The following is a 27531-nucleotide window of genomic DNA, read 5'->3' as shown; positions in this document are numbered from 1 at the left end:
GTCAGTATTACAATACTGAATCTATCTGTTCTGGTTTGACTTATGGCACATGTGACATTTTTTAGGATTTTTCTATGAAATGAAATTCCTGAGGAACATATAGATATGACGAGGATGCATTAAATCCTTGCCTAAATGTCCAAAACAGTGTTATTTATGTACTGTAGATGTTGAGTGTATATTTCAACACAACAATGGAAATATGGGATTAAACACAGCACTGTGAAAAGTTCAGAAGAGAACTGGGCCTCCATAAAAAAATCAGTTCTGATTTTTCTGCCTGAAGTCTGACTTGAAACTAAAAACTTCTGAATACAATATCTGTTAGGATGTTTTTTTTTTTTTTTATACCAGTGAATATGTAGTGCGTATTATAAAGTGTGTGTGTGAACATGAAACAGGTTCGCGTTTGGTTCCGTGTTAACTCTTTTTGCACCACATTTTTCTTGTGTTACTGCAACGCAGGGGGCCAAGTTGGTGAAAGTGTGTTGGAGAGACAATGAAAATAACTGGAGAAATTGAAGAAACAGATGTTTGTGTTTAAAGCTTATCAGGCACCAATAGTGCATGTGGACTGGAGTGCTTTGTAATAGTTACAGAAAGGATTCTACAACAGGAAAGTTATGATGGCAGCGGCCGTTCATCTTTGGTCATGATCAAATTAAATTGAACTGCAGAAATTTTTGCAGTTTCATGTTTTACATTACACTTTAAATGTGCTCTTGCATTTGTTGTATGTGACTGGCCAATCCTGCACCTTGCTACATGACGTAACACCATGCTGCAAAAGATTTGTGGCTGCTGTGATTTACACTTTGATTTACAAACAATGTTGCACCAAGAACATAATTAAGTGGAGATCTTTCTTTTTACATATTACTGTTACGATTTCCAATCAGATGTTTAAGTACTCACAAGTATAGATAGTGGGGAATATCTGGGTAAATATCACTAAGTCCTGGTGATCTGTACAGGCTGTTTAATTTTAAAAATTGTTTCTTTAAATTATTTTGTCTTTCTCTGTGAACACCAATCATCAAAATCTTAGAGCCACACAAACAGTTGGAGCTGGCTGAGATCTGTTTTTTAAAGCATGTTTTTCATTTGGTTAAAAGTCAAACAAGTTTCACTTTGCGCCACATTAACTGATGCCTTGAGTCTTCAGGAGAAAGAAAACATCTAATAACGTATATCTTGTCTTCTGGAAACACACCGTTTCTATGTAATATTCATCTCAAGTCCTGACATCTCCATGGGAACTTATCAAAGACAAGCAGACTTGTGTTGAACTTGGCCACTCTCTAACAGCCGAGGTGCATTCAGCCAAAACATGTTGCAGCTCAAGTTCTCTTAATTGTTAGAGACGTGTCTTGTGATGGACAAATTGTCACTCTAACTTGCTCTAATACAACTATACTTCCTCATTATGACCAGGCTCTGTCCTTCTGTAGCTGTCTAACCGCTTTGCTTTAATTGGCAGCCACTCGTGGTGTGTGTCATTGCTGCATCGACACAGTCAACTCTCAGCAGGGGGGATGCCCGCACTGGCTCTGAGGGCGATCTGCTGCATTTGTATCTGACTTCTTCTGGCTGTGTGTCGTGCAAGATAATTGAGTTCAAATTGAATATGAGCTACCAATCAGTGCAATTAATGGAGGATTGGAGTGTGTTGTGAGGGCACGGGGTAGACAAATCTCCCTAGTCCTCAGATATTAATATCTAAGCACCCGCATGGTGCAGTGACTCCCCTCAGATTGGTCATGCCTGTAGGCCCACTCATTATTTTCCACCAAATTGATTATGGTGGATGCTTGTGCACTCTGTTTTATTCTTTGTTCTTTATTTATTGTACATTCTTGAAAGCTTCATGAGGAGATACATTTCCACATAGTATTAAATAACAGAGTGATAAAGGGGAATCAAATACTACTCCTTCATGTTCACTGTGTGTCTATCTGTGTTCATGTTGCGCGGTATGTGTCATCTTAATAGAATCTTTATTCTATCCCATAACAATGTCACTTCAAGTAAAATATTGACTTTTCCTGGGGAATCCAGAACTTCCATAACTTAAAACTAATGAGCAATCACCCCAGAGAACATTTTCATATTAATCTGTAAACCACTGGCTGTGTCACCACCTGGCATAGTGCAGGATTTTTCAGAAATTCTATTGTCTTTAATTACAGACCTTGTCTTTAGCAAGATGTGATTTGAATAACCTTGTCATTTCTTGCACTCCTAGTCTTCTCATCATGCCTTTATTCCATGCTTAATGCTCCTAATCATTTTTTCTACCCTTTGTAACATGTGACACGCTGACTCGTTTACGGTGATTTTATGGTGACTATTTCTAGATGCTGGCTTTCAATTTTCTTTAAATGTGGTTCTGTTAATATGACACCTTTACTGTAATTTAGAGTATTTATGAGTATTAACTTAGGGCATGAAAAGACATATCGTTTTAATTAGACATTGTTGCCTAATTTGGAGGTTCCCAAACATTTCATGCCTAGGTATGATTTTCAAATAACCAAATCTTTTGGCTAGGATCCCATTTTTGCAAGCTTTCATAAAAACTAATTGACAATACTATAAATGTGGGGGTGGGGTGTTTTTGCTTTTACATTTTGAGAATACAACTGTCACATCTTACAGATGAATTTGACTCCAGACTCCCATATATGGATAGGGGTTTAAGCTGAAAAAAGCACTTAGGTCAAGGTGAGAGGTTTATTTTTTTTTTTGAAAAAAGATGAACAGGTAGCTCTACGATCTTTGTGCTGTGAGTATCTAAACACAACCATAAAACAGCCTGTCTATGAACATTTTATTGTTAGTATCAGCATCAGCATTTTTGTAACCTTATATTTACATGAAAAGAATGCTCAGCATGTTAATAATTAATATAAACTGACTGCGTACCCTACAAAACACATGTCTATTTGGAGTTTAGTTGTATTGGAACTTAACTTCTAGCAGTACAGTTGGGTTAACAATAGAAAAAGATAAAACTCTGTGTGTGTTTTTGTACAGGCAGCTTTTTACTAGAGATGATGCTCCATCATTAGTCCCTTGTAAGACCCAAATCTGTTGTCTTTCAAAATGACAGACAGGACTGTTGGCTTGTGCATTTGACAAAACACACTTTCCTGAAATGTTAAAAGATCCTCCTCTGCTCTTACAAAAAGGTCGCTAAAGGGAGGTAGTATAAGTCATTTAGGACCTTGATTTAACCTACTGAGTGGACTACATAGTAGTGTTAGTGTCCTGGTTACTTAAAATTAGTTTTTTTTAATCAACATTATGATCATAAATTGATGTTAAACATATTTGCTTGACATGTATTTTTTTAATCTATCACAAAACATATTTTTTACATTCGTAAACAGAGACTAAAACCACAAATGAATTGCCTTTAAATTGCAAACCTGATTTAAATTACAATTTATTAAATGTACCAGAGCTCTGTTGTTTTTCAAATGTGTAACAGACTGCTGCAATTGATAACACAGTTCTTCCTCATGAAGGAAAAAATAATTTTATATATAACAATTAATATAATTTTGTATATATCTTGTTATTAATAATAATTTTTAAATACATTTTGAACAACAAGCAACATCTAATAAAATTAGCTGTAGTCTGAGGGCAGATCAAAAACAACATGAGTTCTTCTTCAGTGGGATAAAACTACAGTAATTTGCGGCTAAATAAACAGCCATTGTTTAATAATTTGATCTCTTTTAGTGACAAATGGTTTTGGCATTAGAGCTATTGGGGATTTTTATAAGGCTGGTTTAACTGTACTGAGCATTAATCTGATCTCCTGCAACACAGACCATGTGTCCAAACATCCTTGCCTCTGATCAATAAAACCAATCAGTGAGAACAGATTGCATTTCCCATGGCTGCTTCACAATATGAGCCACCCACAATTTTGAATAGTGAATCCTTTTATTGTGAAGGAGTAACAATAGGAAATAACTGCTATCATAGCAACATTACTACGAGAATGTCCCGGTCTTAAACAGTATTTTTATTACTGCATTTAAAAACTTTTCACAACTATCAGTGTCTGTGTCCTCTGGAATCTGTCAACAGTCGGATGTGGACTGTTAGAGTGACCCACGAGATGTTTCACTGCACAGGACCAGAGCTAACCCCGTTAGCTTCAAGCTAATTTTATCTCTTTAAACACATTTATTTTGCACATGGGACGATGATCAAACATCACCTTGTTTTATGTAAGACAGCCCAATTTGATTGTGTTGTTTACTACAGTAAACATTTGATAACAATGTTACTGGCCATATTATCATTGGCTATACGATCAATGATCAATAAATATCCGCTATAAGGCTTTAAAAGTGCCAAAGCTACATACATGTATGTAGGTAGAAAAAGAGGAGCAATCTTATAATTTTGTAGATTTATTCATAAAGCATTGCAAAGCAAGTTCTTGGTGTGTGTTTAAATCAGCTTAAGACAGTTAACTATGATGGATGGGTGCTGATTTTAAATGACTAGGATTTTTGCTTGAGTTTGCTTGATGGCAACAAGACACATGCGTCATACTCGTGACCATGTACTAGTTTAACTTGATTAAATTAGGTGCAAATGACAAAAAAGCTAAAAAATAAGGACACACCTCCACAGACATCTACGTTAGACGCATAGATTAGAAATATTTCACATATTTCATGACTCATTCATTTAAATTGTCCCTGCTCTATGACCAAATTTGTGAATATGTTAAGTAATGACACCCCTAAATAACAATGGCAGAAAAATACTGTCAGCTTTATACAATGATTTGTCAAATCTCTGTGTTCCTTCACCATATTGTTTATAACAATAGCATGGAGCGCTTTGAATAATCTTCTTTGTTTGAGCTGTTAATATGTTGAAAAAACATTCTCTCTTACCCTGATTGTAAAATGCCATTGCTTTCTGAATAAAGCCAGTGTTTAGGGATATTAGGCATATACTTACAGTAATATTAATGTTCAGAATTCTCTGAAGCTTTGTGTCATTTCCACTGAATTCTGGGCCATCATTTTCTGAACCGATCAAATTGGTTCCATTACAGTAATTGCAATGAGCTGTTGTGAAGATGGGAGACCTGAGAAAGTGTTCTGAGAGATAACAGTTTATGATGGTTACTTACCTGGGTACTTCTTTGTACAGTGTACGGCTGCAACTATCAAGTCTGAATGTTTGAAATCACCGCTGTTTCTGTGCTTACAGTATATGTAACACATTTTCTATTGTAGTCTGTGCATAGGGCTATTGTACAGAACAGTAGTGTTGTCAGGTGGAAAATCTAAAAATATCACACACAGTGTGTCACAGTAAACAAGACCGAACACTAAAACATCACAGCTAGTGCGAGTCAGTCTGGATAGGTAAAGATGTCAGCATTTCACATTTCTTCATCCTTATATTCTTTTAGTCTTTTTATCAGGTCTGTTTTTTAAGTTTTTTTTTCTCTCAGGCATTATGACCTCCGTCACAGGCGCTGTGTTGGTTCAGCTTCTGGCCATATAATAAGGGCACTTTGTTTTGCTTTATATCAGAATCATAATACGATTTAGCCGCGAGTCAGACGCCTCTGCTGCACTGCACAAAGGAAGTATTGTAACCCCTGCTCTTTTGTTTCTTACCAGAGCAGTAAATATTGTGTCTGGGGGGTCTCGTGTTGAGATCCTTAACATGCTGATTCAATGTAGATTTAAATGAGAAGAAATTATACTGAGCAACAAAGTGAAGAAAAACAAAATAAGATGCAGGTATTTGAGTACACAGAGGCAATCTTTCCATTCTAATACAGTATGCTCCATTGGCATCGCCATTATGCTAATGCGCAAGGCTATGCTGGTGAAATGATTCGTTAGCGTAATGGGAAGAAGCTAATTGAGTGAATTCTTGCCAAATTACCAGACATGGTTAATCATCCGCCATAAGCCTCAGTCAGATGTGAACATACATACACAGGTACAAATGTACTCACAAACACACAGACACACTTCCACAAATGCATGCAAAGGGGAAGAAGGGTGACTGTGCTTCACCTATGACAGACACTCCATTTACAGCAGCCGTGCTACACAGGTGCTCACTGCTCTGAGACAGACAAGATCTTAGAGTGGAATTGACTTCGAGATGGCAAAAAAAAAAAAAAAGACATGAATACTGAGCAGCTCTCTCAGCAGCAGTAAAGTCAGAACCTGGCTTGTCTTTCAGTTGAGTCAGAAACTGGTAGATCCTTAAGGAATCACATCCGAGCCAACAGCAGTTGCAAAGCTGGCGTGACGATAGCTGGAACAGATTATTTTTGCTTCGAGATGCATACACTGCACATCAACCAAATGTCTAAGATTTTACCAAAATAACTTTTCTTGCTAGGCGGAAAAAGAGCAGTGTTTAACAGTTCCCTCCCTTCTCTAGCCAAATCTGGAACTGTGTGTGTGTGCGTGTGTGTGTGCGTGCGTGTTTGTGTGGAGAAAGACTACACCCAGGAGAATGTCACATTAGCATACTTCTATTCTTGCGCTGTCACTCAGTGTCAAATAGAACAAATACCTGTAGAGTCTGCCTTATACTAACTCCTCCAATATGTTTCTAATGTAATCAGGCGTAAGCCATGCGATTCTTCATACTTGTTAGCTCCATACACAAACTTGTGTACCTGACTAGGGCGTGAGCCAGGGAATAGATACATTAGCTTTTGATCCTGTTGGATCAGAAGGCCGCAGGTTCGAATCCCACCCAACCAAATGTGGCCCCGAGCCCAGATAAAATGGGAGGGTTGTGGCAGGAAGGACATCCGGCGTAAAAACACGTGCCAAATCAACATGTGGAACACATTCCACTGTGGTGACCCCTGAGGGGACAAGCCCGAAGGCCGTTGATTAAAAAGACATGGCTCAGCATTAAATGAAATTGCAGAAAATGTTATTGGCATCAAACACAATTTCTCAGTTTCTTTCTATAATTTCCAATCACAAACAGGTCTTAAAGGATTGTATCCATTTTACACAGCTCCCTACTTTTGTAGAAATTAGGTTTGTAAACACAAAGTTGATGTAAAATGAAAAAATGTAAAATGGGAATTGTCTTTTGAATATTCCAAAAATATTCCAAATGGCGCTGTTGCCCTCATTCAAATACACTGGTGGGTTAATGTGAATGTATGAATCGAGTATTTTCATAAGGAAATCGCAGAGGGAAATAAACGCCACTGGGTAGAGTTATCTTTTTGTAGAAGTGCATCCATCTTTTCCAGTCTGGGTAGAGATTTAGAGATAGACATTTTTATATATTCACATATACCTCATTTTAATAAAACATTCTACTATATGTAATTATTAAGTAAATTTAATTATGACTACTTTGCTCTTAGATGAAGTAGAGTAAAATTCAAAGATCTACACTTTTTAGTTCTCTACATTTCTAACAAAGTTGTCTTACACATTACAATCACACTACACGTTATATATTTCATAATATGCCACTTTTAGTTTTTTTTTGTGTATATACATTTTTTGTCTTTTATGAAAACAATCAATATTGTCACATAATCTCTTCACTAAACCAGGTGCGGGCATAGTGTCATTTCCTCCTTCCATGGTCTTATGTAAAATACTCACGTGACATATTAGCAGTACTCAAAGTGAGCTGGTATGCATTAATTTTACTCTTTGGCGCGTTGTGCTGCGTTTGGCCCCTCTACTGAGATGTGCATTCACTGTGCAGGAGTGGCCACAGTTAGTGAAAACGTCTGTTTGTTTTTTTCAGACATAAGATAGGAAGAAAAGTAGGTGTTGAGGAAACAGATTGAGAAAGATAGAAGAAGGATTGGAGTGTGAGGAAAAAAGAATGAGAAAGAAGGATGAAAGTGTGATTGAGGGCTCCCTATTTAAGGAAAGGTGAAGAAAAGGAAGGAGGAAGGCGGAAGGACCTATTGCTGTCCAGCAGCAACCTCTTCTACCTTACTGTCCCTGTCATGGCATAGCTTTAGGTACATCCTGCTCCAGAACCCTTTCTTCCTCATCACCTTTTTCTGCAGTTCAAGGCAGCGCTCCTCAAGTTCTGCCTTTTCTTGCTCAAGTTTGGTTTGGTCTGGCAACAGTTGTGTTGTTTCTTTCTCCAGATTCTTCTTGTTATCCACCAGTTTGGTCTTTTCTTTTAGCTGTGTGTTCTTCTGCTTGTCTTTGAAGGTGCTCTCTTTTAATATACTTTCCTCCTGTACCATCTCAAGATGCGGTGTGAGATTGATGTGTAACTTGTGTGCTGCAATGTTCTCCTGTAGCTCCTGCTGAGTGCTGAGTGCTTCTCTTTTGCCTCTGCAGTAGTGCATTGTTCTGACTCGCAGGGAATAGAGAATTTTCCATTTGCAACATTTTCTTTTATTCACTAATCAACCCTTTAGTTAGTAGCAATTTTGGAAAAAAACATTTTGGTTGCTACTCATCCTTATCGTCATTTTTTCTAAGACTACTTGAAAGCTGGGATTTATTTCACTCATTTCTATAGCAGGTAAAAATAAACTCCATTCATACCAAACATCTACATACCCTCCTACTGTACATTTTCACCATGGAAAAATGCAATGGATCATTATCATTTGATTATTTTTCAGAGAGCATAACTTTACACGCTTCAACATCCATCGTGGCACTTTTATCATAAGTGAAGTCAGAGACCAGAGACACAGTTCATAAGCTGTTTGTTTACTTCTCTAGACTTTATCTTTTCAGTATAAGTTAATCTTGGTTTCATCAGTCCATAGAATCTTATTATATCATATTATTTTATATATATTATTATTTTTTGTATTTGCACTCATGAAGCTGTCTCTTGATTGTATGGACAGAATTTTGTAATCATCCACTTTAGTTATCTGCTCTGGTCTTCCTGGCCTTTTGCTGTTGCTGACCTGCCAGCAACAGCAAAAATTCCTTCTTTTTAATAATGATTCCAACTGTTGTATTGGCACTTCCAGTCTTTGTTATGTCTCTGTGGAGTATTTATTTTGTTGTTGTCAGACTAATGATGACCTAATTTTCTTGCATAAACACCTCTTTGGATCTCATGTTCAGAGTTCCAGTGAACAGCTACCAAATGCAAATATAAATCGCAGGCCTGAGGCTGCTCCCAGTTCTGAAGCAAAATGGATGGCTTGTACCAGTGACATCCTGGCCAAATGTCCTGCTGTGTGTTATCCATTGCATCTGAAAATGATTCATTATTTATTTAATCTAATTTGTTTTCTAGTTTTAGGGTTGACATTGGACTCAAACTGACAAAAAACAACTTAAACGTGAAAATCAAAATTGTGCTTTATCCCTTCCAGAAAGAAACATGTTGACACTTCAGTACCTTACAGTGTTTCCTCTAGACACAGTGGGAAGAGGATAATGGAGGTTTTGCGTGCAGACAACAGAATTTGGGTATTTATTTTTCATGCAGCAACTTTGGTTGGTAAATTCCATGTAAGGTCAAGTAAAACAAAGTGAATATTAATAAGATGTATTCCTGGGGGCCTCAATTAAATCGCTCTGGGAGGGTCCTCTTCTAACAGGGTGTTTACACTGATGGCATGTACCTTGTGATAAAATATTCCTGCCAATCCTGCCAGTTATAAAAGACAGCTGTACTATTTTTATAAATATTGCTTTTTAAAAAACAGAAAAAACTTTTCTAATTAAAACTTCATTTTATATTTATATGGCCAACAAACTGGAAGTTACCATGGATAGTAAACATTTAAAACTTTTGCAATGATAGAGATTTTATTATTTTCCTAACTTTCTTTTTCTCTCTTTACACACATGCATACTTCGCATGTCTGAATGTGGGATTTTTATTTTTAAAGTTCAAAAACATAGATGATTTACATCCTAGCATGTATGTGCAAGGTAGCACAAATAGAAACAAAAGTTATGCCAGGAAAATTACTGTTTTGTTATTGTTCCCAAAAGCAGTGAGAGTCACATGATTAGAAACTGTGGGTTGTGTATGTAACCCCCGTTCCCTTAAGGAGAGTTGGAGAGCTGAAAAAATCTCCCATCATTTCTGGTGTTGGACTGAGCACATTAACTGATGGAAATGCCGTTGACGCCCAGTCACTTACTGTGAATTCTCAGAACAATGACCTCCTCTATTCATACATGGGCTCAACAATTGGATACAACACAGACTTTGTATTCGGGAGCTGGGAGTGTAATGTCCATGCCAACTTACCCAGACATTTGTGTTTTCACACAAATGTCTCCTGCAGGTAATGTCTACATACAATAAGTGCAAGGTTACTGTGCATGTCTGAATGCAGCTCAAACATGGTAGGTGCCTTAAAAAAAGCCTAAAACAGCTATATTCATCATATTTTACTGATGTATTCAACAACTTTTCAAGTTGCAGTAGCACATAACAAAATCATAGGTTAAAAGTCCATTTGCAAGTCCATATGTAGGCCAAAGTTAAGGTTTAATTCACCCAATCACTGGTTACAGTTAAACATATCTTATATTGTTGCAGATCATATTACAAAAACTTAAACAGTATTGCACTATTCATTCATTCCTTTATAATACGTATTTATTCATTTGTTACACTAAATAAATACTGTACTTTTTATTACTGATTACATTAAAACTAGAGCACTTTATTGGCCAAACATATTGCTTGTTATAGGGTTGGGTCTAGCCTGTCAGGTTTAGGGGTGCAGTAAAAAATGTTGGGGGACATACAATTACAGCCATAAACTTTGGTTTTTGTCTTTCTTGCTTTCTGTGTTTGCATATTTGATGTTTTTAAAACTTTGTTTACCAAAGTTATGGAGAAAGACATTTTTGTGCAGAAATTTAGATTTAGTAACAAATGAGTTTAAAGTGCTTTAACATAACTTCCTAATTTTTGTTCTTTTGCCTTCATAACCTGTGACATGCTTAAAACAGTAAAGAGGTCCAACTCCATGCTGAATCTTTTGAACAATGTTCTTGGAAGCAGCTGCTGACAGTTGAAAAGTGACAGCTCTAGAGAAGATTTAGACTGAGAGAAAACAGAATTTAGAGCACAGATTTTACTTTCAGACCTATTTACATTTTTAGTTTCTAACAGATGGACTAGCCAGTTACATATGAAGTTAATTGTGACACATACCATGAATGTTACTACAAGTGACAAAAGTAAATTACTTTAGCACTTAAAGTAGACAATTGGAACATGGAAAAATAATTCAAAGAGGGTTATTTTATTGCTTATTTCAGTGTCTTCATCAGTGCAGTCTGTGGGACAGCACTTAAGTTGAAGGGGCATGGAAAAATCTGGGGTCCACCCCAGCACCATTTTGGATCTGGGCCCACCTTGTCATTTGCCCCCCTTGGTGTGAGCTGTAAGTCTGTGATTTCAGAGCTTAATGCTTTTATTTGCGAGAATACAAAAGCCTGTTTTTAGATCATTTCTATCATATGGCAACTATTGACGTTGAGATATTATTAAACCAGATCAACAATAAGGGTGGAGACAAGTGATTGCAGAAATGGGTTTGAAATTATATGTTTAATTAACATTTGACACTACTGCAGTTTCTTCTTAGCAAACACACAATGATTTTAAATTGTTGTCACATACAATAAGCCAATAAAATCCAGGCTTTTTAAGAAACACACCTGTTGGCCTGTAAACCATGCTGTTTTATACCTCACTGGATAAACTAAATAGATTAACACTGGTCTGTACCTTCTAAAATAAAATCAAGCATAATTGCATTTACTAACCAGATCAAATTATGCTTAGTCTTTGAAGAAGATTTCTTTAAATAGCTGCTGGCAAATAGTCAAAGAGGAAACAGCAGCATGTTATAGACAGTACATCAGGACTAAGCAATAAAGCACCTTATTACAAACATCTAAACTACAATGTGAGTCAATTGTCAGTGCATTTGAAAGGCTTGTTCTGCCACTGACTACTTATAGAGATTAATAATAGATTTTTATTTTAAACACTAAAGCAAGACAGAGATAATGATTTGCATGAGGCAGCTTGTTTATTATTGCATATAATGCTGTACTTGGTGAACTTCTGCTGGCTGTGTGCACCAATAGAACAGGTTTTACCTTTTTAGTATACCAAGCAAGCATTCTCACTTCGAATAGTTGACCCATCAGCCAACACTAATACAACAAACCTGTGTAAATACTATACAACTCATTGTTGATGTTTCACTATCAGTAAACAGATGTATGATTATATAAAAAGAAGCACTAAGATAAAAATGTGAGATGTTGTTTGCAGCTATAGAATTTATCTGAATTCTTTGCTGTTTCCTTGATGTCAGTATGCTTCTGAAGATTACATTTCTTAAATTGTGTGTACTGCCAAACAAAACACAGATTAGTTGATATAATAATTCTCCGATGTAACATGGTCTTACACACTGCACTTAGTGTGCCACTGTTGTCAGTGCTGTCAGGTTAATCTCAACTAAGCTACTCATGCTCCCGTACTGCTCCAGTGTTATCTGATTGATCCCTCACCACAGTGACATACGAAATTGCTTAATTTTCATGGGGATGAAAAACTTCAAAAAACCAAACCAATTTTAAGGCCCCTTTAGGCATTTCGACACCACAAAGTCTTAAATACTGAAAATATGTTCTAGGTTTTTACTAAATGTGCAAATCATCTTCTCTATGAGCTCATGTCTCAGCCAATTTGGATGTTATCCATTGAATTATGAGTTTTCAGTTGTTATCAGCCTCTATGGTTGAGTCACTGGCATAGGGATTGTGAGCAAGACCTGTGAGAAACTGGTGATATTCTGCTGACATAGTAAATATTAAAGACACCAGAGTTGTGATGTAATTTAAAATCAACAAGGTGGGTTGGATAGGTGGGCGATAAAATAAAGCTCTTTTTTTTGTATCTTAAACCACATCACAATCTTTACCTAACCCTAACTGTGTGTTTTTTGTGCCTAAACCAAGTGGTATTGTAGAGCATAACAGTGCATGATCATGATCCACTGAGGCTAATAGCATGTGCAGCACCTAATTAAGAATATGAATATAATTAAGATATATATATAAAAAAGATGGACAGTGTGTGTGTTGAAAGTGATGCTGACCAGATATTGCAGACAGAAAAGATTAATACAAGTTATAGCAGGCCTGGTCATGAGGCCCAATCTTTGTTCACCCCTAACATAAACAGTTTCTGTCTTCACACAAGTTGCAACTATAGAACAACATTTTGTTTTTTATAAACGCATAATTCCAGTGCTTGCAACTTAGTTTTCAGTGTCACACATTTGCTGGGCTTTCATTAAAATGTTCTTGTTATAAAAAGTTTTCAAATTCTACAACTCTTATCAAGGGGAGGACAGAATAGGATTGTTTCCTTTCTTTGTATGCAGGTCTCCAATACCGTAAGACTCTTTCACTTTGGAATCTATTGCAGTTTTCTTTACAAATTCATGTTGAGCTTTTGTACAGGGTAATGGAATGCAACATTTTAAAGTGTATTTCATAAATGTGGATACTTTTCATGCTTACTTGCATAGTTTAGATTCTTTACATTGTACATCTCATTCCTCTATGCATAGTCCCTGACTGGAAACCAAGTGGCACTTCACTGATTTGTACATTGATCTCCTATGTTTTTATGTAACTGTTACTATTTTATGCTTTTATATGAATTTTGTTTCATGGTGAAGGAGTTAATGAGCTTTTACTGAAATATGCAGCCTTCATGTTCTGCTGTTTAGTCACCTCTTCGTGTGTTTCCTCTGTAGCTCTCCTCTAGTGTTTTATTACTGTATGCTGGATATTAGGCTAATACTATGCATTGCCAGAGAAAAGTGTTTTGTAGCACACAAAATTCAATTCAAGGTAATGCACCTTCAATTTTGACCAGATGCACTTGACAGAATTTGGTGCATAGCAGATTTAGTGTTTATATGCAAGAAAATATAAGATGCCAGAGTGAGTTGTCGTGCATGGTCCTTAGAGTGTGGAGTAATGTTTGTTTTGCTGCCTTTTCCACTCCTTGAAACAGTAACTGCCGCAAACCAGAGAAATGAATGAGTGCACTCTCTGAACAATTGGTTACACTAATGGATCAATTTAGCTGAGAGGAGAAGTAAAAAGCAAGCCACAGCTGATACAGGTTTACTGCAAAAGTGCTGACAATTTCTGAGCTGATCACAGCTAGAATGAGCTATCTCTTCTCTTTTCTCTACAGTGCCTTTTAATGACTTGTGTAACATTCTGTGTCTGTGTGTAGGTGTTATTCTTTGTGTAACCTATTTTAGCTTTTCATATTATAATCCAATGCTTGCTTTCTCTATGTAAACATTCATATCATGAGCTTTTTGCCTTGACTTGTTTTTATTTAAGCTCTAAGTACTTGTTTGGTATTTCGACAGTATTTCTACACAGGTTACTGATACAAAGATAATAACCAAAAGTTGTTTTGGAGTTGGTTACCAAATGCAACTGTCATATAAAATATGACGTAGGGTCATTTGTACATGCAGGCAAAAATGACCAACAGATATATATTACTGCTTGGCAACATCTAGCAGCTGTAGTAAACATAAGAACTTCATTTAGTATTTAGACTCTCAAACAATCAGGCTCCAGAGTTGCAGATTACTTAGTGGCAGCCAACACTGTTGTAACACCATTTTTTGCCTTAAACCAGGGGTCTTTAGAAGTCCAAATATAATTTTCTCTATCTAATTATATTTTCTATTACCAATGTTGATGGATTAATTTAGACCAGTAGAGTTGCTTGTAAAGGGCTCAAATAGGTTTTGCAGCTGCAGACTTTTTTTTTTAATGGCCCTTTCTCTTCAAACTAAGATAGAAACGTTTGCTGACACTTGCTCTTAACAGTCAAAAACACCGGATTATAACTGTGCAAACATAATAGATTGATTAAGTTTAGGCACAATGAAATCAGGGTAAGGTTAGGTATTAGCTACTAAATAAACAAGGTTAGGTATTGTTAAAATGTTACTGTTTTACATTAATATTTGTCACAACTTACGTCTTATGACTCACATTACATGGTTTGCTCGAACAAAGCAAGACAAAGTTGTTTCACACTAGACTCATACTCCAAGACATCCTCCATTTTGTTAACCTGTCCTTCCATGTAACAGTGTTGCATTGTTTAAGGTCGCTTTGAAATGACTGCGTGAATGTTACTAATGGTGGTGCGAGTTTGTGTAACTATTTCACATTTTTCCCATTGAATAATTATATTACCCTTGTTAGATAACATATATTATATGATAATATATATAATACAAATTGCCTCATTCCAGTCAATAGTATGTCTTTTGGAAAAAAACTATAGTACAATAAATCTGGCTTTTATTGGTGATTGGAATGACATAATGCTCTCAGTATTTTACTCTCTGCACCTTAATAGACCAAATAAATGCTGTAGTTAGTAAGATGTGCTGAATAAATGCTGTTAAATTCTCTTCAACTTTACAACAAAATAATTTTAAGGCATTTTATATAATAAAAAGCCAACACTGATTTGTAGAAAACCCATCATCCTTCATTGGTTTGTTGAGTTGTTGTAGATAGCAAATGCATGATTTCATAATATAATGAATGCCAGTCTATTTATATTCAAATAGCTGGACTCTTGGGATGTCTTGAGCAACACCAAGTCTAACATTTAGCATCTTGGATAGTCTACATGCAATTTTTGTAATCACAGCTGGGTGGGATTGATGGCTGCTGATGATAAAAGTCTTAGTTTGTTTGCCTTCGGCCTATGGGAGGCTCAGACTCAGCCAGAGCACATTGTCCTATAGGAAGGCCATCGATTTATGACACACAAAATCATAATAGAAGTCCTCTAAAGATCCATGTAATGTACTGTTCTTTTGACAGTCTCTAAACTCTTAGTAAAAACAATAGACCTCTGTTTTAAAATATATGCAAGAAAAATATAGCCAATATGAAAAAACTGACAGGTTCCTTTTTTTATCTGTAGGGTTTTTTATTTCTTTTTCTTTTTCTTTTTCTTTTGGAACGCTACCACAGGTTTTAATGCAAATCACTTAGTGTCATCTGTCTGGCCTTGCAAAAATGACTAAGTGAGCACAGGTGGCCACATTTGATAGACATTAGGAGGGAGCTTGTGCAGATATGGCATACAGACAGGTTTGAGTTATTTAGTCATTTCAGGAAAGCTCTCTGATTTATGCAAAATACTGTATAACCAAATAAATATGCATAGAGAGTAAATGGCCAGGGAATAAAGAGCAATTTGAATATTATTTTATATGTTTTAATCTATTTTTCAATATTACGGTTTAACAGTATAAGATAATAAAGTATTTTTTACCTAATTATCAGCCACGAACATTAGATAATTGCTATAATTAAATGAATATATTGTGCATACATTACTTAACACTGATCTAGACGAAATATCATTGGCATCTATATTTGCAAGTGATAGTTCTGTAATAAACAAGATTAACCTCTGTTACCATCATTTAGGCCAGTGACCCCCAGATATAATGACAGGCATGAGAAAAGTGTATGATAGCACAGTATGACATTAAACATAATGAGAAATCTCTACACTGTAACGTATTAAAGGTTCTGTGGGTTTGCCCAAAGGTTACACACACCTAATATTGGCTTAGGGAAAAGGTACACCACAGTAGGAAATAATTACTGTGAAGGATGTGAGTGAGAAGGGAAAGAGGGGGTGTGCTGTTCTTTAACACCTGCTGCCTTTGTGCCCTTGAGCAACAGTAGAATGCTGAGACAGTACTGCACTCTGCTGCCCATCCACCTTCAATAAAGCAATTTATTTATCTGTTATTCATGTTCTTGATCTTGAGTCCTGACGTCTCAAATAATTTGATTCAAGTATAATTATTTTATTGCCCTTCCATTCCTGCTCACTGATGTAACCACATGAAATATAATTTTTCTAAGGAAAGAGCAGCCCCACCACATTACAACGGTACATTGTGATATTATATTTTTATGCAACTAAACTGAAGCTGCAAATGTGTTTGGTACCAACACCATTGTGCCCAGGTTTCTGTTACCAAATTCAGAATATGTTGTTAAATGACAAGTTGAATCTATGGTGATACTGAACTCATAAAGTGTTCCCAGACAATGAAAGCTTTCACTAACCATACCCAAAAATTCTTTTGTTGGCTAAAAAAATTTAAGTGTAGGGTGTGACAATCACCTTTGTATGCCTGCCATCCATCCCAACCATCTCCTCATGACTCAGGTTCCATTAATGAACGAAGTCCTTTCTTTATTCAAAAGTGCTTTGCACTAGAATAAAATGTATCTTCACTGTATCTTGGTTTGGAGTTTCAGACAGTGGGTTGGATCTGCCCTGGAGTGGTTCTCTTTTTATCTTTCAGACAGGAGATTTTCTGTTACTGTTAAAAACTATGTTTCATCAAGTACAATTCTGTCTTGTGGTGTATGCCAGGGTTTTTTTCCGGGTCATATTCTTGTTGTCGTGTACATGCTTCCTCTTGGGCAGATAGTAAATCTGCACAAAGGTATTTCTTACTGTTTTTATGCAGATGATATTCTTTCATATTTTCACCCTAGCTGGTTTTGTCCCTAAGATAAAAGAAAGTCTGGAGATTATTTTATATTCTGTTAAGCCTACTGTTCCTAACTTAGGTGTGTACATGGACCAAACTTTGTGTCTTGACCAACATGTACATTTCTTGATTCATTCCTGTATTTTTTCAGTTAAGGAACATTGCCAAGTTCAACCATTGCATCAAAACAAAAAATATGATTATTCAGGCCTTTATTTTATTGCAACTTCACTAGTTAATCCCTTTCCCCCTGCCTTACAAGGCATTCTTTAATCATTTACAAGCCATTTAAATGCTGTAGCTAAGTTCCTGATAAAGTCTCTAAAACATCCCCAATTTTGATTTCTTAACTTTGGCTTACTGTCCTACAATCCTATCTTCCTTGCTTTTCTTATTTGTGCTTTTTTAAAATTTTCTATTTTACTGTATAGATTTCTGCATTGTTGTTTTTGTAAGCACTTTGTGACATCTGTTCTTGAAAGATGCTATATAAATTCATTTACTTACTTACCTACTTGCCCACAGTTTACTCAGTCACCAGGTGTGTGCCCCTCCCAGACTGTGTAAGACTAGAAGACTGTGATAGCTGGTGCAGTCTTTGAAAGTTTTGGCTAGTCTTCAGGTGTGTCCCCACTGTAATTGGTTATTATTATGATTATTATTATTATTAATGTTAGTGCTACTTCATTCATTTTATATAATTATCAGGCATAAACATGTACAGTAAGCAATACTTTAATATTGTGTTTCGATGGAATTATTTGAACTGTTATTTTTGTTAATTATATCAACTATAATTGGATTGTGATGGTGTCATATTACTATTTTACACTACACTACTATGTGTAATTTTAGATTACACAACTATTTAGCAGCCATTTCTAGTGCTGCAGTCTGTGATACTCTGAATTAAATAATTCAAGTCTAAGTAAACTCCTGACATCTTTATTTGGAACTGTGTCAGAATAGATAAGTTACACTCTCTGCTAACAATTACTCCACAGTGTGACCAGTCGTTTTCCAATATGATGAGTGATAACCTTTTCCTCCGAAGCTCTCCATAATTCTGATAGTGATGGACAACATTGCATTATGTTTTAGTATAACCTTTTGTACTATTGACAGATTCTGAGTGCCACAGGATGACTTTATTTTTTGGGCAAACCCAGTATTAAATGACTGCAGTGTGCTTGAGTATGCGCTTAAGTATGAGAGATTAGAAGTTTGTCAGAAGTTGTTCTTTGCCTATGTTGCTGGTATTGAGTTAGTTTGCTAAACCTTGAATAAATACAGAAAGACATTTTTTCCTGTTTGTGAGTCTTAGTTAACACAAATTGCCATCGCATTGAGATGTATTTTTAATGACACTCTGCCAACCCCCAAACTGAATATATAACTATTCAAAATTTAAAGAATCAGCAGATGTTTCCTGGAAAAGATTAAGTAGTCTGAATAATTAAAGGTTAAAATGGAGCGGCATAATGAAGGCTCGCGTCCGTAGTGGGCCACCGCTGACATTTTCTCAGCTGTTTTGTCAAACTAAAAGAATCCGAGTTTTTGCACTCGTTGTGGCCTTCAGGGTCAGTGCATGATGGCCTCGTGCTGATAATAGTTAATTTTCTTCCCAATAGCAGATTTCCTACGTTCATCAGAAAACTAAATGGAAATTGAGATTAGTCCTTAATTTTCATTCAAAAATTTAAACAGTGGAAGGCATTGATAAATCACGAGCAATCCATTACTTTAATTTCAATAAGATATCCAATTGACAGCATGAGGACACATGCGTACAACCCAAGTCCTGCAAATGAAAAGGTTGGCTCAGACAGAGCCTGGTGGAAAACAAAATAAATCTTGGCAATAGCATTCTAGGTGGTTGAAAATGGCTCTTAAATGCAAGAGTAATTTGGGTGTGCTTCTTAGGAGCACCAATGACTCAGAATGGAGACATGGTGAAATTACAAGAGGACAAAAGGTACATAAACCAGACCTAGTCAACACAAATCAATGACAGTTAATTAAATGGGGAGATGCGGTAAACAGAATATTGAAACACCTTTAACAGCAGCCTACATAGATTTTGCTATTCAGGCTGATAGTTGTAAATAAAGATTCACAAGCATCACAGTAAAGCCTCACCTCCAAGCTATGCTGGGCGACCGTGTTTTATTGTTTACCATGATTTATTATTCTTATCTGGAGCCAGAAGTCCAAGGTATTGTGTCAGAAGACAATAAAGTCAATACGTTTATAAATTAAACTGGGGTGAGTTTGCTCATCACAGAAAATAAACACTGCTTTCAGCAGCTTTTTTTTTTTTTTTTTTTAGGGGAGTTTGATGAAATTGCAGTCTGTTTTAAAGAAGAACAGTGGCCCTTGCATGGCTGCAGAAGGATTCAAATGGGAGCTTGTTCTCACAGCTTTTACTGTCTTTATTCCAGCAGCACTGTCCTTCCTTAAACACTACCTCCAGTCAGTAAGTCAGTAAGAACCACATACATGCTAATGGCTCAATGAATGCATAAATCAGCTGAGTCAGATGAAAATGGCATCTACGGTAATTGCCTTGGTACAATTAGATTGACCGCTATTGTATGACATACTGTCAACAGCTTGTTAGCACATTCTAAATTAATAAAGTGAAGATATACAGGTGCAGCAGTGCCACTAACTCTGCAGGAGTCAGATTACCAGTTTTAACCATTATGCTTTTATGTTTTTCCAGCTCCAAACACGTACAGTATGTCATACAAAATGTGTGTACTGTCTGTGTCAAAGAAGTCAAGCGTTTTAGGTTGTTTACTGACTTTTGGAGTATAATGTATCCCTTACTTGTTCAGTCTTTTGAAGTCGATATTTTGTGTTAAAAATATGCATAGGGACAATCTTTTACTGGCTGAAACCCTCTATTGCAATTGTTTGCTATTCGTCAGTCCCGACCCCTGACTTTCCAGCCCCTCCTATAAAATCAATGCATCCTGCTGATGCAGACTTCTCATTTTTAGTCCCTGTCAGGCTGCAAACAGCATAAGCTTGTAGTTCTCTGTTTCCCAAAAATGATCAAAAACACATCAGCCAGACATACAATTCACTAGGTGATATGTTGTGTGAATGTTGTTTTATTTATGGTCGTTCCGAAATGTTAACCACATGTTTATTCTTGTAAGTATGATAATGATGGCTTATTTTAACACAAACCACAAACTGTGTACTTTGGTTACTTCACTTCAACTTGACCAAGTCATTGTGAGTCCACAGTCATAACGAGTGATGATGAAGTTCAGGTAACCCATCTACTGTTTAAACAGAAGCCTACTATTGCATGGGTGCTTTCTCAAGAGAGCCTGCAATGGCTCAAAAGAGAAGGCAGGCAGAAAGAACTTTTATGGGTGTTAAGGTTGGAGGACTTGTTGGTTCTGTGGTATAGAAAGCGACCCCAGTCAATGTCTTTACTATCTGCTATACTAACGCTAAAGTACATTACACACTATTCATCACTGCTGACAATGAGCTATTTGAAGCCGCTATAGGTAATAAACAAAAAACTGATGTACAACATCAAAAGACACTGAAGGACATTCATCAAACTGACATGTTGGAACATTGCTGCCAATTTCCATTTTCAGACATAATATAAACCAAATTTCTTTTTTGAAGGAATTGTTGATTTTTGTGAGATTTGTTGTCAGCTGTTTTCAGAGCTGTCCTCAGTTTTAGCATCCTGTTTTGGTACAGCTGTAAGTAGCTCTCTTTTGTTTGTTGTACTTTTGTTTTTGAAGGACAATAGGTTCCATTGACCATAGTTAATTCAAAACTGTATTTTAGCTTGTATGCGTTTTAAGCATGTTTCATTCAGTCAGTGCAAAATACAGCTTATGTAATGCAGGGGTTTGCTGAAGCCCCATGGGCTGGTGGATGTCATGCTGTTCACGTTCTGTCACTGACTGACAACACCCTAATCCTGGGTGTTGTTTTGCAGGTTACAATGACTGTAGCATATAGGCCATCAATTTGATGACATTATCCTTCTGTCCATATGTCCATGTGCACTTGGACAAGACACATCATAACAGATTGCTTCAAATGTCTCCTGCATGGCATGAGTGTGTGTAAGTGCTTTGGGAACTAGTAAGGTGGAAAGGCTCATCTATGCGAAAACCATTTAGATTCAAATGTTAGTCTTGGCTTGCATAGTGTAGTTGCCTTAAGCACATAATCTATAAGGTGGGAAAATCACAAATTGTGGCATTGGACATTTGGGGGCCGTAGATGAAAATTAGCTTTGAGATAACTTTGGTGCAATGTATCAAATGAAAACATTTTATCTAATATTGCACATGGTCCCCTTTAAATAACTTAGAATAACAATTGAATACTGATGTTTAATGGTTGAGTTAAGGTTCTGCACGAGTTTGTATTTTACTGTGACTAATCTGACACATAGCTGCCATCATCTACAACAGTTCTACATCAGTGTTTCTCAGTAGCTCTGTTACGGAAGGGGCTTGGAGGGCTCCCCATGCAGTGGAGGATAAGACTGGGGATAAGATGACTTGAAGCAATTGATGATACAATTACACCCGGCCCCTTAGGAAGCTGCCCTGATGAAGCACTGGCATAGCTTTGATTAGAATTACTGTTGCAGGGTTTATAATGAAGTCCGGGAATACGCAATTAGCATATGCCATTTGATGATGTGATATCAACATATTGTTTTATCAGCTGCAGCTTAATTAATATTTCATAATGCTTAGTGCACACTTTAAGCCTGGTGTTCTCTAGGGAGGAGAAAGACAACACAGTAGACGTTTTTTTTTTAAATTTTTTTATCTGCAAGTCTCCCATAAGCAATCTCTTAAATAAGAATTCTAAAGAGAAAAAGAAAATCTAATATTTGGCAATTTTATCCTGCGTGAGGACTACCCAAGGGGTGATTTTGAAGATATGTCAGTGATCAATAATACACAGAGTGCTTAGTCCCACTTTCATTCATAAAGTGCATTTTTAGAGTCTCATTATTCACAACAACCACAGCAACATGTGATTAATTACCATCTGCTAATTAGACTTGCAGTGTCAGTGGGCTTTAGATGATTTCATCTCCAGGAATATTTATCACATTTTCATGCTGGTATTCAGATAATTTTCTTTCTCCGTCTGCTGCACATTCAACTCACACACAGGCACACTTACGCACAAACACAAGCGCGTTTCCAAAACTTTGTTGAATGGGAAATATACGTGCCACAGGCAAGTCATTATCAATATTATTTCTGCATGGCATGAATTAGGTTTGATACAGGTTAAGGAGGAGCTTCAGCGTTTATGAGACATCTTCTCACCTACTATAAGACAATAACCTTAAAGGTACAAGGCTGAAGGTTAGGGTTATAAATGTACTCAAATATCTGTGCTAAAAATTGAGGTGACTCCCTTTAAAGTGTTTTAAAGTGAAACACAGTGGAGCAGAAGGCATTCGATTCCCAGCAGGTGTGTCCTTCACTTAGCTTTGTGTTGACATTGCTGTTTTATTGGTGGAGATGGGCTGATTGCAATGCACTGCCTGCTGCCATTTTATGATCTCACTCCAGCAAACATTATTTCCATGCTGTCTTGTGTGGTCTGCGAGCAAAGCCTTTAGCACTGCATGAACATGCAAATCCATTTCTGGACCCGTTTTGGCTGCTAGCAACAACATTATAAATACATACTTGTCTCTGGTCTCTGTGGAGATGCACAGCCCACCAGCACTATCACCTTTTTTCTTTCACAAATGTCACTGACAATGCCTAAATCAGGAGCTCCTCTCTGGGATACAATGCTACAATGGATTTTATTCTCAATATACATCAGATAATGAAGAGGTGTACTGCACAGTGTCATAGATGCACATTAAACAAGGCTCTCTCTCCAGTAGAATAATAACACAAACACTGACACAAATAAGCCCAGGCGACACAGAACTGTGATGTATTTAAAGGTTACCACCCACATAACTAGGAGCAATGTATCCAATCACACCTCGGATCATTACGTAAATTCTGCACATCAAATTCACACACAAATCTAGGTGCTGTGATCAGTTAAATTATTTTAACCCATTGTTTTCATAATGCATGTTTTTCTCTCTGCATCTCTTTTTTTACTTTTCATTATTGACTTGTGGAAGTATCTTGTTGCTTAGAGAGGTGTGCACAGAGAGCTTTTAATTAAAGGTGTTGGAATTTGTTCCAACACAGATTTCAATCAATACATGCAAGCTATAATTTGGTCCCGAGTGAACGGTTCTCAGCCTTGAGTGTGCAGCAAATATGGCAGTGATCTTTTAAGAAAGCCCAAACAAACAAAGTCAGTGTGAAAACTACTATCTATGTAGTTGATTAAGAGTTAAAATGGTGAAAAGTCCCATGGTGCTATGGGAGTGCTTACCACCATCCATGAACCTCTTTTTTCTTTTCATTAAAATATGATTAATGAGCATTTGACAAAGCATTTTACTAAGCTTGCTGTCAGTTGCCAAAGAGACAAATGCGCTGAACAATTCCTCAGTTCTCAGGTATTTGTTTTATCATTCTTCACAGGACATGCCAATAGTTCAACAATATTAACTGCAGTTCAATGACATTGTAATCCTGCAATTTTATTTATTTATTTTTTTTCAGGATGGAAATTCTTAATTTTTGGATGTGTTGACAGTGTTCCTCTAAACAGTCACCAAGCCTCTTTATTAATTTACAGTTTACTTTGTCCCAAATGTTTCTATGCTGAATATGACTTGATGCTGTGGGTTTCTGTAAAATTTCACTTTTACACAGTTGTTTTTTTGTTTCTGTTATTTGTCTGTGTGTGTTTTTTGATTGCGGATCAATTTGGAAGAAAAGTGAGTTTCTTTGTTGGACATTGATGGTTGTATTTATTTGGGCTGTGAACATGAACATGAATCCAGACAGCACTGCTGGAAAGCTGGTTCACATCAGGAAGCTCCTGACAGGTGCAGATTTGAAAGATGCATAGATTGGCATCTAGTTCTTTTTCTGCTTGACCTTGTGATTGGCTCCTCTAAAATTGTACCTGGCGCCTATTCAATTTAAGAATTTCTCCCTTATGCTACAAAAAGCCAAAAAAACTAAAGCCAGACTGTTCCTTTTCTTAACCCTTTATATGTTAGGCTCTCTTTACTTTGATACTCATGGCATACTGCAGTCAATACATGACAAATCCACAGTAAGCAGGCCTAATGAAGTTTAATACAGTTTCAGCCAACTCCGGTCATTAGTTGGCATGATTGTGTAACATGTGGTGAAAGTGGAAGCAGCATGAAGTGAAAGATTAGAGATTGCCCTTGTCAAAAGTAATATTACATGTTGTTCATTGGAAGTGGTTTAGCTTACACTACAATTTAAACAAAAAACTGAAATTCCTCTGTCCTTAAGTAAAATTGTTAAACCCTGGTTATGAAAACATAATCTACACATCTGCTTTTCATGAATGCTCAAGAATTGTCCACTCCATGCTCTCACATTGGTATTTGGCACTGGCATTATTTATTATCCAAATTCTTCCAAGGTTATAGACCAGTGAGCTACTCACTCACCTCTTCGTGCTTTGACTGAATACATTTGGTCTCAATGTTGCTAATGAGCTTTCTGAATGTAAGATATTTTGCTGTTGATATCGTCAACATCTCCTCCACTGTGCTAAGAATTGCATTACCCTCTTCAAAGATATAGTTTTATACAGATGAAGTTTGCTGCTTCTCACTTCTCTGGCCTCCGGAGATGTTTGCATTTCTGTCAGGTGTCCAGCATGTGGGTTGACTGAAAATGAAGATGTTTGAGAACATTTTGCCCCGAATATACCTTACTATTAGTAACTCAGACATGGAAGAAATCTCAATTTAATATTACTAAATATAAAGATAGATATGTATGTAGATATGTAACTTTTTGAATAATTTTAAAATAAATGGCTCAGACTCGTTGAACAGCATTGGTTGGCGATGCAGCGATATTCTCCTCTAAAGCTCTTTAAGCCAGGCTGCTCCTTCTAACCAATGCAAGGCTTCCAACATTTTTTGCACTATTAGTAAGTTTTGTACCTTCTTATTTATTATAATTTCATAACAAAGACAACTGGGCAGAATGTAGCAAAGTGGTGTGAGGGAGCACTAGGTGGAGCAGAGTGCATTGACTTGGATTCTCCTGTTGGTTCTACCCTAAATTGCATTTTATATTTTTGATTAAATAGCACATTACATTCCTGTATTTCTTTGGAAAGTAATATTATTATACAACATGTACAACACTGGTATTATCTAGCCTTTTGTATTTAATTTATTATTTCAATCATCATCTCTTATGCACAAAAACAAAGTTAATAAACTACAAATATCAATGAAAGAGCCATTATTCTTCTTCACATCAGAGCTAAATAAAAACTCACAGCCTCGGGAATAGTCTACCCAACACAACACTATAGCTTTAGATAAATGAGCATCCAATGAAATCCTTTCTGTACATCATGGGAGCAAATCAAACAAGTCCACCAAATGAATGTTCCATCACTCTGTTTGAACAATGTTGGACCTTTTGAATACGGCTGCAAAATTCTCTATTCAAATTGAGGCAATTGATGATTCTGACAGTGAATCCATTGCATAAAGCACAGACACATGTCCCCCATGCTGATAGCTATGTTAAGGCTTTGACTGCAAACGTTATTTTTAATTATAGTTTTAAAATTAGTGATCCTAAAGGAACTGTCTTCTACTCAAACTTTGTTTTTGAGATTGCTGCAGCCTAAACTGCCAGAATTTGACACATCTTTTCTACATAATGGCAATGCAAGTCACAACAAGCAGAGATTATATCACTAAATTAAAAGTGTTGCTCTAGTGGAACCGTAGTTAAAAATAAACTTACATTTGTAAAAATCTATTCAAATTAAGTAAACTTAATTTTAAAAAAGTAACTTATCTGAAATTTAATTTACTTCAATGTTACTTCACTTTTGGCGAGCTGTCATGTTCTCAATTTTTATCACTACAGATGCCACTAGTGTTGCAAGATAATTACTGTTACAAATACATTACTATTACCAGCCACTGACTTTATTTTTATATTTTATTATCAACATACAGTAATAACCCATTACATCCTTATTACAGAAATATTATTAAAAATATTTGCTTTTTGTTGCTTGTACCAAACTGTAAAGTGGTAACAGGAAATGTACTTTGTTACAAAAGTGAAAGTTAATTGTTATTTGTTAGTTCCTACCCTGATTATTAGGGGGTTGTTGAAATAAAATTGTAGGAAAAAGCAAAAAAGGCAAAAATAAAATTTGATTTATACTGCGCTCACATTAACACTAACCTTGCCTAATTAATCAAGCTCACCTTAATTCTTTTAGCACTTGCAACAGAAGTGATTGCAAAAGCCTTTGTCACAGTGATTTGTCTTGTCTGTTACTGCGTTTCAGTTTTTTCTCCAGGTGTGTAGAAAACTGTTTGTCGATTGATGACTTTCCTCTTTATTCCACCAAAACATTGTAAAAGGTGCAAAGTAGTTTATCCCCACTTTTTTCCAGACCATTATGGAATTGCCTCACACTGTGTATAGTTAAGTTAGTTTTATCAGTAACTTTCAGGAGTATCTGGTTGGAGACCTCTCCAGCATATTAATAGTGGCTCCCTAATGCCTGCAAATATCCTAGATGTCAGTTATTTCTATACTTATTTGACTTTACGCACAGGCTTTAGCTTAAAAATATAACACTTTAAGGGACCACAAGCCTTGTTCAACTCGTCTGGCACCATGTCTTCAGGTAGAGTGTAAGTCGCGGTGATTGAACTAACTTGCAAGGTCATAAAGAATCCACAGAAAATGGTTGATTTTGAGTTAATTGTG

At 36.4% G+C, this 27531-nt stretch overlaps 1 protein-coding gene across 2 annotated transcripts in view; it reads left to right on the top strand.

Annotated features, from left to right (window-relative positions):
* ntm (neurotrimin) overlaps positions 1-27531 on the top strand; it is a 438896-nt gene that overhangs the window by 171622 nt on the left and 239743 nt on the right. The window lies entirely within an intron of this gene.

The sequence above is a fragment of the Channa argus genome, chromosome 24 (genome assembly GCF_033026475.1).
Source record: "Channa argus isolate prfri chromosome 24, Channa argus male v1.0, whole genome shotgun sequence".
Lineage (NCBI taxonomy): Eukaryota > Metazoa > Chordata > Actinopteri > Anabantiformes > Channidae > Channa > Channa argus.
The sequence above is the reverse complement of the archived record's forward strand: the minus strand, read 5'-3'. Positions and strand labels throughout refer to the sequence as shown.